Below are 15,514 nucleotides of genomic sequence, written 5' to 3'. Positions count from 1 at the left end.
TTTTTTCAACTGTAATAACTGGACTATAGAAATGGTCTGGGGTTCACTTGAGGCTAGAAGAGGGCGATGGCCTAGACAAAATGAAGACCTGAATGGTGTAGGTAATCACTGGACCCATTATGCATGATACTTCCTTGAGCAAGTGTACAGTAGTGGATGTAAATACTGTACCCTTACACATTCTATACTGCACTTCATATATTCACTCTATTACGATACTGAGACACTGAAAAATTACTCTCAAACTCCAGCATTTTTAACACCTGGGCCTCAAAAACCTTCTCAGAATACTGCATAAGAAGGACATAACAAAGATGAAAGTGTATCAATATTAATGTCTGCAGTTGTTGTTATGAGTAAAAGTTCAACAACAAGCCTCTGCCAGCACTGTGTCCCATCTTCCATATCTCTCATTCTCCCACAAACAAGAGAATCCTTCCTTCTCGTACTTATTTTGTGTGTGTGTGTGCTTCATACTATCACAAATATAGCTCACAATACACCTTTCATATTTCTTTACTTCCCCCCAAATGACAGACAGCTTCCTTACTTCTCATTCTCTTTTCTGGTGAGTTTCATATTGCTATCATAAGTTCGTATAACACCTTTGATCACAGGGTATCATTTCTTCTCATTCTCTTTTGTGGTGCATTTCATACTGCTATCACATAAAAACAACTCACATAGCACCTTCCATCACAGAGTATCCCAGATTCTCATTCTCTTTTGTGGTGTGTTTTAGTTTGCTGTATGAAATTAACTCATAGTAACACCTTCAAACACAAATTATTCTTCTTTCTAATTCTCTTTTCTGGCACACTTCACTATGGTATCACAAAAATAATTCACTAAGAATATTCACCTTCCAAAACAAATCATCTTTCCTTCTAATTCTCTTTTCTGGTGTACTTCATGTATCACAAAAATAATTCACTTAACTTCCACCCCCACAGCCTGCAGAGAAAAGTCAGGGAACTTTTGCTCATGCCTGTACATTACCAAAACGGATTTAACAAACAAGTGTTCCTCATCATCAACCATAATTTTCACTCAAAATATTCACAGGTACAGAACACCAAACCTAACAGAAGTTTGTTATCATCATCATCATCTTTCAAACCTCTTTCCCCACCAACACATCATCATCATCATCATCATCATCCAGACCTCTTTCTCCACCAACAAAAACACATCATCATCCCAACCTACTGTATCCTCTATGTTGCTTTGGGTATCTTTGCAGCAGCTCCTCCAGAGTGATACATTCTGCACATTACACCTCAATATCCCCTTGTATGTCACTGATGCTAAATAAGTCACTATTAAAATGATGGCAATGACACTCTGACTGGGAGAGTGTATGTAAGTGAGGGGGAGACTGAGGATGAGATGGGGTGAAGAGGAAGTGTATGAGTGTGGAGGGAGGGAGGTGGAAAGGCAGACTGAGGACGAAGTGAAGGGATGGGGTGGTGAAAATGGAGAATGAAGGACTGACTTGGAGAGAGTATGTTAAGTGTGAAGGGAGGGGGGTGGAGGGGAGAATAACGATGAGGTGAAGGGATGGAGTGGAGAGAAGAATGAGAGACTGACTGGGAAGGTGTATGTGAGAGAGGTGGAGGGGAGAGGGGGAGAGATGGAGAGATGGCACGGGATAGTATATGAGCGTGTTGTGTGATAGGAGATGGAGGGATGGCATGGAAAAGCATTATGAGAGTGAGTGGTGAGGCATGAGATCGAAGGATGAGGTGAAGTGTATGAGAGAGGGTGGTGTGACCTGAAGAGAAGACAGTCAGATGGCAGAGGACAGGGTGATATGGGGGACATTTGTCTGTGGCCACCCCTAATGGGATTAAGGCATCTGGTGATACATGTACAGGATAAACAGCTAGACAGAAAATACTGAGATGAAATATGCTAAATAAATCACATATTAAGAAGTGCCACAAAGCCTCCTACACCACACAGAATACATCCACCAAGCCTAACCTTCTGCCTGCTATAGTTCTTTCCCTTTAACTTGGTCCAGATTGGTTACTTTTGCAGCTTATTTCACACAGCTCAATGGCACAAAAACACAATGCTACACCTCCACACAGTTTCCATGGCACTCCTTCATAACTAGCACCATATTCTAATGATAAATCTTTTGTTATATCTCAGCATTCAAGATGGGGAGAAGGCAATTTTAGGCCAAGTTAAAGTGAAAAGAGTATAACAGCACAAATCAACCCAATTACCTTCAATGGGGTATGACATTTCTATTCCTGAAGGCCCAGTTTAAAGTCAATCATGATCATCATCATCATCATCATCATCATCATTTGTACTGCTATTTACACACAATGGTATTTTACTCAGGTACACACCAGGCCATTTTCTTTAGCAGTTGGAAATTCTTGCAATATACAGGGTGTCCCCATTATTTTTTTTAACTTTAAGAGGTTACTTAGGCAAATTTTGAGTAACAAATGCTTTATCAACAGGAGTCCAATTCTCAACCACTACACAGCAGCAATTACTGATGGCCTGATGGGTTTATTTTGAGGCAGACTGTTTTTGCCCATAAGGTCATCAGTAACTGTACATCCATAACACATGACAACTGGACACATGTTGATATAGCATTTTTTTTTTTACCTCAAAATTAATCACAAAATCATTTGAAAGTAAAAAAAATAAAAAAGTCTAGCAGGACATGATATATACAACGCACAGCTAACATTCTATAAACACCAATAAAATAACACTGTACATATAAACTACACACAAAGCTATAAAAATGTATACCTGAAATACTGACTATAAAAAGACATTATAGAATTACATCTCTGCACACTGCAATAAAAATACTGTAGCTACATAAACTGTATATATACCGTTATTGAGCTGTAATAGTCATAAAATTGTGCACAATGCATTATAAAAAACAAACCTACTGTATGAAAATGCAGTAGTAGCCATAGAAGTTACTATTCCTTAATCCTGGTAGTCTGACCAAGCAGATCTGTCAGCTGCACATAAGCAACTGCTGATAAGCAGTTGTCCTGTAGGTTCCGTACACCACTGATGTGTCTGTGTCTTGGTGTGGCATGTGCTGTGTTGTGCTCCATTAGGTGTATTATGTTGTGTGGGACTGGTCTACAAGACACACACACGTGTAATCTGGGTTTCCTCCCAACTCAAACTGAAGCTGACAACTTAGGAGGGATGGGTGATGTACCGATCTAAACCAAGCTTGGTGCATACTGCTCCATTAGGTGTATTATGCTGTGTGGGACTGTACTGCTCCATTAGGTGTATACTTTAGTAGGTAATTATTGCGCTCCAATCGGATTGAGCCGGTGAAGGTTTATATCCAAGGGGTGTTTGGGGTTGATTGCTCATCTGATGCCACTCAGGGATGAGTGAGGCTGGTCACTCTCATCTTAAATGTTGGGACCAACTGCCTAGCCTCGGGCTCCCACGCTCCTCATGGGGCAATGTAGGATAGGATGATGGATGGATGGAACTGTTCTACAAGAGGGACACGTGTATCTGGGTTGCCACCAGACCCAAACTGAAGCTGACAACTTAGGGGGGATGGGTGATGTATTGATCTAAGCCAAGCGTGCTGTGTAGTGCTTCAATGGGTGTATTATGTTGTGTGGGACTGGTCTACAAGAGGGACACGTGTATCTGGGTTTCCACCAGACCCAAATTGAAGCTGACAACTTAGGAGGGATGGGTGATGTACTAATGTAAGCCAAGTTTGGTGAACCTGACCAGCTCCATTAATGAACACCTGTGATGGCTGAACATCAGGAAGGGGGCTTATAGTAGGTATGGGTGGACATCAGGAAGGGGACTTATAGTAGGTATGGGTGGACATCAGGAAGGGGACTTATAGTAGGTATGGGTGGACATCAGGAAGGGGGCTTATAGTAGGTATGGGTGGACATCAGGAAGGGGGCTTATAGTAGGTATGGGTGGACATCAGGAAGGGGGCTTATAGTAGGTATGGGTGGACATCAGGAAGGGGGCTTATAGTAGGTATGGGTGGACATCAGGAAGGGGGGCTTATAGTATAATGTTCTGCTCAGGTGTTGTATTGTCCTGTACATGAAGTAGTTATGTAGGTATTTCTTCAGTTAGTGTAGGAATGTTTAGAGATGGAATGTTGTTCAGGAGGGTGTAGTAATACTTGTGGGGTTGGCTTTATGTGCCTCATTGGACTGTGTGGATCTGTTATAGTGACAAGGGCAGTGTGTGTGTTACAAAAGGCTGGCATGTTAGAATAATAGTAATAAATGGTTTCATGGGTTACAGTAAACCCTTCTGCTTGCCACTCAGTGATCAGTTTTGGCTTGGAGTCCACCAGATTCACATTCATATCATCCAAGGGTTGTTGCTACTACTACTATGGCTGCACCTACTACTAATACTCATACTGCACTTGTTAAATGCAGTTTACATGCCTATCATAAAAAAAAAAAAAAAAAAAAAAATCCCACCTTACCTCCTTTAAGGTGTTACGCACCTAAGGCTGGGCTGGTGTAGTCCAGTACATATAAGGGTAGATGACCAGCCTACTTCCCTTGGTGGCATCACTGAAAACACTCCAGCCACCTCTTACATATCACACCCATGCCAGGCTACCATTGTCTAGTACACTGAGACTGATGCCAGTCACCAATATATTGATTTCTCATACATGAGGACAAGTGCATAACCATCCATGAACTTGCTCTTGAACTGTAATGGAGTCACAGCCAAAATGGATTTCTTGTCAGCTTACGCCTGATATGACGGACACAAGGTTCAATGTCTGCTCTGAACTGTTTGCACACTTTGAAACTGAAAACATGGACATAATTTTCCAAAATGCTGACACAAAACATGAGTAGATCTGTACAATACTGAAACAGAATGGTAATCAATTGAATGGCATCAACCCACACTGCCTAGACCAAACAAGTTCACAAGCCAATGTTCATCCCAAAAGTTGATGCTCAAAGTCTTTTGGGTCACACAGGGTGTCATCCTCAAGGATTTCAAGGAGCAAGGTACCATAATCAACAGTCAAGCTTACATCCACACAACGAAAAAGCACTGTGAAGCCATCAGATGGAGGAGGCTACAAGAGGATCTGCCCTCATCACAACAATGCCAGGCCCCACACGTCACTTGCCACAACTGCAGCAATTACAAAACTGTAATGCCACATCCACCACACAGTTGAGATCTGGCACCACAGACTTCCATTTACTTACACTGATGAAGGACAGCTTCAGTGGTGAGTGACTTCCAGACTTGGATGCCACCAGGTGGGCTGCAAAGACCTGGGTTAGCCAGAAGCCAATGTGTTTTTCCAAACCGAATTTGAGGGATGGATGGTACAAGTGAGTACAGTGCCAGGGAGTCATTTTGAGAAGTAGAGATGTGTAGCCTGTGAGTTCCTATATTAGACTGTCTGTAGCAATGTGGACATTCCATAACAAAAATGTTATACTGTACATCAGGAGGCATTACTCTTACTGCGATCCTCGTATGTATTACGTCACTGCTGAAAAAGCTCTTCTTATTTGAAGAAAATAACCTGGAAACTGCAGGAATAAAAAGAACGTGTTGCCCCATCAGGAGTATTGGGTCTCAGGGAAGGCTACTCAGCTGACCATTACAGCTTTTAATGATCCGGGTTATTCATACATGCCTGTTTTCAGCTGCTGATGGCCTTTGACACCAATACTGGGTGCCATGCAGCTGTACCACCACCAGCAGGCCACCAACAAACAAAAATACTTAATGGTGGTCTGTTATTACTCTCACTGGGCCTTACCTATGGCCTTGTGTTTGAATATGAAGCTTTTCCAAGTACATGTAAGCCTGTTTTCTGCTGCAGATGGAAATTAACACAAACAATGGATTCCACACAGCTGTACCACCACCAGCAGGCCACCAACAAACAGTCTCGAACAAGATTCTTTAATGCAGGCTTGCTGTTACTGTCACTGAGCCTTACCCAGGGCCTTGGGTTTGAATTTGTAGCTTTCCTTCCCTTTATCCCTTGAATCCAGTTGTCATCCTCTTTCATGTGTCCTTGCTGCAACCAGATGATATTACTCAACTTAGCAAAGGCTACTTGAAGTGAAGAGGATTTTTAAAACCACCTTATCTTTCCAGTTCAAAAGCTGTCTCCCAAGTTGAATACAGTCACCAGGCAACACCATGAATACAATGAAGAAAAAAGTCCCTGGCTGCAAGGGTTATGCCAGCTGTCCTGCAAGACTAACCAGCTCAGCATAACCCAGCAACACTTGTATGAGATCACATCTGTGCAGCAGACTCAGTCCCGGCATCTCCTTCACCTGCACCACACAGCTGCCATCCAAGGACTTGTTTTGATGATAAATATTCGTTCTTTACCTAGTCTTCCTTTACATATATGCAGCCTGGAAAAAAATGGCTGCTATTAAAATCTATGACAAGTATCTTTTTAGGTGATGTGATGAGAAGGGGTAGACTAAGCTGGTTTGGCCATGTAGAGAGGATGGACAATGACAACTGGGTACAGAGGGTGAGGCTGTACTGAGAAGGGGTACGCTGAGATGGTTTGGGCATGTAGAGGGGATGGAGAATGACAACCGGGTACAGAGGGTAAGATGTGAACATTGAGGGTGGAGTTTCAAGAGGCAGACTGAAAAAAGACTTGGGACAAGGTCATACAGTGTGGCCTCAAGGATAAGGGACTGAATGCTGATCAGAAAATACAATGAAGTACCTTGTATTGGTATTATATTATCTGCTGTCACACTTGCCCACAAATAAACCTGTCCTCATATATGCACTGACTGTGTGAGGAGAGATGATAAACCACCATATAGCATGAAAAGTATTTTGAAATTTTTTACTTAACGTATTTATTTTTTAAAAATTCAAATGTGATAGGAAGCGTTATGAGGAACACACTGAGGTGGTTTGGCCATGTGGAGAGGATGGACGGTGAAAGACTGACGAAGAGAGTGTATGTGAGTGAGGTGGAGGGGGGAAGAGGGAGGGGGAGGCCGAGGATGAGATGGAGGGATGGGGTGGAGAGGTATATGAGAGAGGGGGGTGTGAGTTGGAAGCAGGGCAGTGAAATGGCGGGGGACAGGGCAACTTGGAGGCGATTTGTTTGTGGCCACCCCAAACGGGATTGAGGCGTCTGGCAATAGATAGATAGATAGATAGTCAAATGTTCAGATTTGGTAGTTTGCAGTGTACTTAAAAACACATGTAATACATTCTGACAAGCAGTTTATAATTACAATATTTCCAACACTGCCGAGGGAATGTAGGATCACCTCCACACATCTACAATACACTGACATACTTCTGTGCAACTTGCCAGGATGATTAATGAATGAACAGGAATACAGGATCCCAAAATTTGTGTTTATATGGTTTGCTGACCCATAAACCACAAAAAAATTACAGTATATATAGAGAGAGAAAAGGAAAACGGTGTCTTCTGCCCATTGGGACAAAAGATGAAAGTCATAGCAAGGGAGCTTGAATAACAGGGAATGGTGCCACAGTCAAAAGCTTTAGAAATATCAAGGGCTTAAAATGCAATACCCAACACTACCAGTTAAAAAGGGGGGCTTTGCAATGTTTTATCTAACACCACAAGTTCAAAAAAATCTGGTTAGTGCTATGCAGTACAATATATTTACTTCAAAAAGGAATTAAATAACAGAGCATCTAGACCCACCTGTTCATAAAATGGCTTATTAATGCTATATTTAATATCACTAGTTCAATAAGTCTATCCTAACCTGATTAAAAACAAATCAGGAAATGGCAAAAACATGTTTAACAAGATGTCCCCCTGCAGGGAGAAATAGTAGCCTCAAACTCAAATGAAATGTGAACCCAGTGGAAAGCAAGCTGGTTACCCCCCTTCCACTGATCACTAACCTCTCTTTGTAGGACTGGGAGTGAGTTGGGGGATAGGGAGTGAGCTGGGGGATAGGAATCAGTTTGGGGATAGGGGGTGAGTTGGAGGATTGGAAGTCAGTTGAAGGATAGGGAATGAGTTGGGGAATCCTTGTATGAGTATATCAGTGCCAACACATAAAGGCTTCCCTCTCTAGTAACGGTCCCTAGGCTGAAGGGGCTAATTGGTGTAAAACTGTCATCTCTCTCTCTTGAAGGCTTGGCTATAAGATGATATTACCAGTAGAAAATGGTACTAATCATGAAAAAGTGCTACAGAAAGTATGCAGGGTCATTTATCTTATTCTCCCACTGAGCTATGGGAAATCAGCAGCAAAAGAACCATAATGTCCACCAGGTTAAAGTGAATGGCCTGTAATACTGCGTCTGAATGTGCGTTGCCTTTAGGTGACTACACCGAGTGACAAGGTTAATGGTTTCCTGTAACTCAGAAACCATTTACATTGCTGGGTGGTAACCATATAACCAAATAACAGGGCGATGTGGAGCCTACTTTGGTGCCCCTGTTAACTAGGTTGAGAGATACAAATGCAATGTCCACCCAGAAACCAAACCTACACTCTTCCTGACGCCACACTGTGACAAAGCACCGTCTACCACGAGGCAACACTGCTTCACTGCATGGGACAGCCCTGCAGGGATGGCTGCTGCCTGCCCATGCCTCACTGTGACAAGGCACTGTCTACCACAAGGCAACACTGCTTCACTGCATGGGATGGCCCTGCAGGGATGGCTGCTGCCTGCCCATGCCTCACTGTGACAAGGCACTGTCTACCACAAGGCAACACTGCTTCACTGCATGGGACGGCCCTGCAGGGATGACTGCTGCCTGCCCATGCCTCACTGTGACAAGGCACTGTCTACCACAAGGCAACACTGCTTCACTGCATGGGATGGCCCTGCAGGGATGACTGCTGCCTGCAGCTGATGGATCTACTTGGCCAGACGGACCACGTTACTTAACAACATCAATATTAAAAAAAATAAACTGCAGATGCACCCATGGCTCTGAGGGTCAGGGTGCTCTGCTTTGGCAGAGGGGTCGGAGGTTTGAGTCCACCCAGGGGTCACTGGTAGACATCAGGAAGGGCATCCAGTCATAAAGTGCTACGCACTCCAAACTTAAATCCTCTACCCAGGGGCGACACCTTAGGCCTTATCGACAAAAGGGGACACGTCGCAAGAAGAAGAAGAAGAAAAAAAAGTACCTCACTGTAAAACAGCGGTCAGTTGCGTTCATGTGTTACCTGCATCCAGCGCATTTCCTTCACTCAGCCAAAGTTGTCTCATACACTGCTCCACTCTCTACTCCCTGCCCCTCTCTCTTTCCACCTCACATGCTGTCTTCCTCAGAGATACTCCTTTTGCTGGTTATCTCCACACAATTTTGACTGGCTGTCAACACCATCCTGAAAAAAAGCATCAGATCACATTAAAAAATAAATAAATAAATAAAAAATCCCACATTACCCCCTCTGAGGTGTAGGGACCCGAGGCTAGGCTAACTCAATGCAGTACATGTAAGGGTACATGACCAGCCTACTTCCCTTAGTGGCATTGCATGATGTGTATTGTGTAGGGACCTGAGGCTAGGCTAACACAGTGCAGTACATGTAAGGGCAGATGACCAGCCTCATTCCCTTTGCAGCATTACATGATGTGTATTACCGGGTGAGAAATGCCTTCATGTGGTGGCACAGATGAAGCCAAGCAACTCCACTGCTTGGTTATACAAAAATCTCTTAACTCCCTCCCCATCCCTTGAAAGGTGGATGGTGGGATGCAGGAGAAAGGCAGCTTCAGCCTGCAGTTGGTTTACACTTCAGAAAAACCTGAGGCAACAACCACTACTACAGTGAGACCTCACTATAAAGGACTAATTGGGGCCCAAGCCAGTATGAAAAAAGTGAAATTCCAATAATAGCGACATTCGGACGTCCCCTTGCTAATCTGGAATTTTTCTGATATATCAGATATCAGTCTGGATTGCACCAATGGTTTTTAAACCTGTTTTCACTACCACTGCTGTACTGTACTGTGTTATACCTTCACTACAATAACCAAATGGTATAATATACATAATAATACTGTACTGTACACTGATAAACATGTCTTTTAGTTTCCTTATTGTGGTGAACATACCTGAAATGGTCAGGCAATGCGGACTGCATGAGGATTTATCGGACATTTTCCGATACAAAGGAATTTAGTCTGGTAGCTCCTCCAGTCCGATTAAAGCGAAATCCGGTCTATTGAAGTCCGTTATATCAATTTTTTACTGTATTATTATCAGTACAGCAAGACCGCGCTTTAATGAAGCCATTTATACCAAACTTCAGATATGACAGACCCCATGACCCTACCAGACCATTTTTCATATACACTGACCCTAGGTTTGGTATGGCAGGTCACTATTGAATATCTTATATGATGAACTATTGGATATACCGTCTGCTTTTCCCCCCAATTATGTTATAATGATGTCTCATTGTGCTGTAATTATGGACTGTATATTTAGTCAGATTGGCAGATATAGTTTATTATTTATTTCGTCAGACTGTTTATAATTGTTCAAAAACAAATGGGTCCAATCAGTGCCTCACACCCTAACCTTCAGCTTAGATGATAAAAATTTGACTTCAACCCTTCCACACTGGGTTCAAGCTATCAGTATGTACCTTAAATCTTTCCACACCAGGTTCAAAATGATAAAAAATGTACCTTTGATCCTTCCACAACAGGTTCAAAATTATAAAAAGGTGCCTTCAATCTGTCCACACCAGGTTCAAGTTTAAAAAGGCAAGTCTTCAGCCCTTGAACACCAGGCTCAATGCTCCAGTCCTTTCACTTTAGCTTGGCCCAGAGCCTTAAACCGTAAACTCACCCTTGGAATGTATAAATGAGCCTTCAACTTCACTATGCCAGGCTCAATACCCCCAGAAGTACAATTTATATGATTTAGGACAACACAGAAGTCCAAGTATCTAATATCCACTGACCGTAACAATGCCTTTAATTCGACATACCAGCATGGATGATATTAATATGCCTTCCACCTCTCCACACCAGGCTCAATACAAAGTGTACACAGTGCTGATGAGGGATGCCTTCCTGTGGTGGCCCTCATATGGTCTTTCAGTTCCACTGTCCAACTATACATCTCAATTTCTTCCCTAGCCTCTGCATGGAAAAGATGGACTGCAAGAGATGGCAGCTTTGCCCTGCAGTCCACTGGGTTCACTCTTGGATGAGTCTGGGTTGGCAACAACAACGTACACACCTGTTGGCTCGGTGTGGCACAGCTGGCCAACTACTCAATATATACTGGCTTTTCACAGCAACTGGACAGTTGATACATGCAAAAGTGCATGATGAAGCATTTTCTTAACACATTCATATAAGAACAATAGTACAGTACAGCACAAACTCTCATTTCCACAATGCTTGGGTCCAAGTTTTATGGGGTGTGGAATGTTTTGGAAAGTTGACTCACAATGGTAACTATGAGAAAATCAAATAAAAAAATGGCCTACAGTTACATGAACAGTAAATGCAAGAGAGTAACTTGTATTAGTAATAAACCGTATCATGTGTTGCTATACTTATCCACATATAAATTCCATTTTCAAATATGCATTAACTGGGTGATAGCAGACTTCAACACCTCCCCCCCCCCCTTTTTTTTCCCCCTGGATGTTCAGATTTGGGGGTTTGTATTGCACAGTACTATTTTTCTGCCCAATTCCCATTCCTAAAGCAGTCCCACAGTTTGCAATGCCTCAGCCACAAGCAAACACCTGTACTGGACAGGTGTCAAGAAAAACTTTTGGTGCAAATCAACTAACTGTATATGGTATTCCTTATAAAATACACCTATCACCATATACCTCATCACATACAGGGTGACCATAAACAAATCACCTTCATGTTACTGTCCTCTGTCACCTGGCTGTACTCTCTCAAACTAACACCCCCTCTCTCATATACCTCTTCAAGGTCATCTACAATTTATAAATAAATGCACAAAATTCTTCTTGCAGGACACGACAGTTCCCACTATCCTCCCAAAAAGTTCCATTTGTCAAGTAAAAATCATCAGGTGAAAGCATGAATAAAATAAATGAGGTCAACGTAACAGGGTTGCAATAAGAACTACAGTAGTTTATTTGGCACAGTAAGCACTCACTTTTCGCTGCGGTTACATTATACAGTTCACTCTCAGTTATCTAATGTAATTCAACCATGACCTATTCCAAATAACATGAAATGCTGGATATTGCATAGTACCCTCCATCGGCTTAACATTCGGTGCCGAGCCATATATTGTGTTACTATCCGTCTTGACACTCTATCCTAAAAACTTTCCCATGAGTAAAAGATGAATATTAAGCACAAAATACAATAACGTAGAATATAGTGCCTATTGGCTACTGTTTACAAGCTGGTTGATACACCTCAAGGCCAGATATTGCATAGAACCACTGGTTGCATCCTGTTTTGGTGCTGGATATTGCATACTTTCGCAGGTTATTGCTTTAATAAAGCCGAGCCGGCAGCGACGTGTGCTGCACTGGGCCAGATATTGCGGTAAGGGATAACTGAGAGTTTACCATAGCCTACAGACATCCATGAGACAAGAATGTCCATGCAGTAATGAAAACTTAAGAAGGGCTCACCGAGTCATAATTTAACTGCTTAAAAGGTCTACAAACCATTTGCTGTGCCCCAATGCATAACCAAACGTTAAATTCTACTTGTTTAAAATTCTGGGTTATATTTTGACTGAAAGCCCACACACACAGCCACTCAACCCTAAAATACTATCTATCTATAGCCCGACGCCCTAATCCCGCAAAGGGTGGCCGCAGACAAAATGCCTCCAAGTCACTCTGTCACCCACCATTTGACTCCCCTCCCCCCAACTCACCCCCCCCCCTCCCTCATATACCTCTCAACTCCATCCCTCCACCTCATCCTCGGTCTACCCCTCCCTCTCCCTCCCTCCACCTCACCTACATACACCCTCTTAGTCAGTCTTTCATTCTCCATTCTCTCCACATGTCCAAACCACCTCAGTGTATTTCTCCTAATCTTTTCAACCACATCCACATCTACCCCCACAACGTTCCTTCCCTTCTTCATTCGTCAACCTGTCCCTCCACGTCACTCCACATGCTCCTCTCAAGTAACTCATTTCCACTGCTCTCACTCTTGACTTGTTCCCCTCTTGCAATGTCCACGCCTCGCTTCCATACATCAAGGTAGGGATCACAATACCATCATGCAGTGACTTCTTAACTTCCATACTCACCTCCCTATTTCTCATCATTGCTTTCAGTGTACTAACAACCTTTCTTCCCTGCTGTACCCTTTCACGTACTTCATCCCCCAAAGTTCCATCCTTACTCATCACACTACCCAAGTACTTGAATGCACTCACATTCTCCATATCCTCACCATCCAACCTCACTGCACACTCTGTGACTTCATTCCTCTCAAACACCATAACTTTACTTTTGTTTACATTAACTTTCAGCTTCCTCCTCCTACACACTGTCCCAAATTCATTCACCAAACCTTGCAACTCCCATTCATCTTCAATCAACAATACTGTATCATCAGCAAACAGCAACACCGGAAGCTTCCAAATCTCACCCTCATTCATTAGGGCCACCCCCACATCCACTGCCCTACCTTGTACCTCCTTTACAACCCCATCCATATATATATTAAACAGCCATGGAGACATTACACACCCCTGTTTCAGTCCCACATTGAGATCAAAGAACTCACTCAGCTCACCATCCACTCGCACCGTAGCCCTAGCTCCCTCGTACATACTCTTCACAGCACTCAACAATTTCCCCTCCACTCCATATATTCTTAATACCTTCCACATACCTTGCCTATCTATTCTGTCATAAGCTTTCTCCAAGTCCATGAAGGCAGCATACACTTTCCTTCCCTTCTCTAGATACTTCTCCACTAAACATCTTAGAACAAATATCTGATCTACACACCCTTTTCCCTTCCTAAATCCCCCTTGTTCTTCTCCAACTAGCTCCTCTGTCATATGCCTAACCCTATCAATGAGTATTCTACCATATATTTTACCAGTCACACTAAGAAGGCAAATACCCCTATGGTTACCACATACTTCTCTCTCCCTTTTCCTTTGTACAGAGGAACAATTATACCTGATTTCCAGTCCTCTGGAACCCTTCCCTCTTCCCAAGCCAATCTACACAACTTCCATATCCACTCCACAACAATCTCACCCCCATACCTAAGCATTTCACCACACACTCCATCAATTCCTGGGGCCTTTCCCAGCTTAATCTTCTTCATCGCTTCCACTACTTCTGACCTACTGATCTCTTCCTCCCTCCTCTCAACTCTTCTTCTCCCAGCCATTCCCCAACCACTTATACTCACACTGCTCTCACTCTCTACATTCAACAAATCCTCAAAGTGCTCCTTCCATCTCCTCAATTTCTCTCTCTTCTCCACCAACAATCTATTATTCCTATCTTTCACTCCCCTACTATTTCCCCTTTCACACTGCCTTACTTTCTTTACCTCCTTCCAAAACAATTTCTTACTCTCCCTCCATTTCACACTCAGATTCCTCCCAAACTCTTCATCCACTTTCTTCTTACTCTCCTTCACCAGTCTCTTAACCTCCCTTCTCCTGCTCACATATACCTCTCTCTTCTCTCTCTCATCTTCTCCCCTACCTCTACTCGCCAACCATTCACCATATGCCTTCTTTTGTTCCACAGCTCATTTCACCTCATCATTCCACCATGCTGTCCCTTGCATCTCCTCCTCACACAACAAACCGCCTCACACGCTGCGCTTATCTCTTCCGTGAATATCTTACATACGTCTTCCACCCCTTCCATCTGCTCTAGCTCATACCTTCCCAATCTTTCTTCCACTATGCTCTTATACTCTGTCCTTTTCTCACTATCTTGCAATTTCTCCACTCTTCTCACAGGAGCTGCTTCCTCCTGTCTTCCCCTTCACCTCCTCAACCACTTTCTTTGCAGCTCTACCTTGGCCATCACTAAGTGATGGTCCGAGACTCCATTCCCCCACCCTCTCCACACCCTTGCATCCAACACTTGTCTTCTCATTCGCTCATCCACACACACGTAGTCTATCATTGCCTTTCGTTCAACAAGTTCACCATCCATCCTCCTCATTACTCACCATGTATACCGGTGGATCATCTTATGACGAAAGTAGGTGTTGGCTATTGCCAACCCCTTACCAGCACAGATGTCCACCAAAGCACTACCATTCCCATCTACTTCAGCTGGCACACCCCACTGACCAACCACTCCATCCACTCGTACATTCCCAATTTTGCCATTCATGTCTCCAATCAACAGCACTCTCTCGCTCCTCTCAAACTTGTCCATACATGCTTCTACTCTCGCCCAAAACTCATCTTTCACTCTTGCCACTCAATCCTCTGTTGGAGCATACACACATACAATCGCCCATGCTTGTATACCTACTTTCATCCTCACCC

This window comes from Coenobita brevimanus, chromosome 109 (genome assembly GCF_032717465.1).
Source record: "Coenobita brevimanus isolate Jiangsu-jjx chromosome 109, ASM3271746v2, whole genome shotgun sequence".
NCBI classification, from domain to species: Eukaryota; Metazoa; Arthropoda; class Malacostraca; order Decapoda; family Coenobitidae; genus Coenobita; species Coenobita brevimanus.
This window is presented reverse-complemented; position numbering follows the sequence as displayed.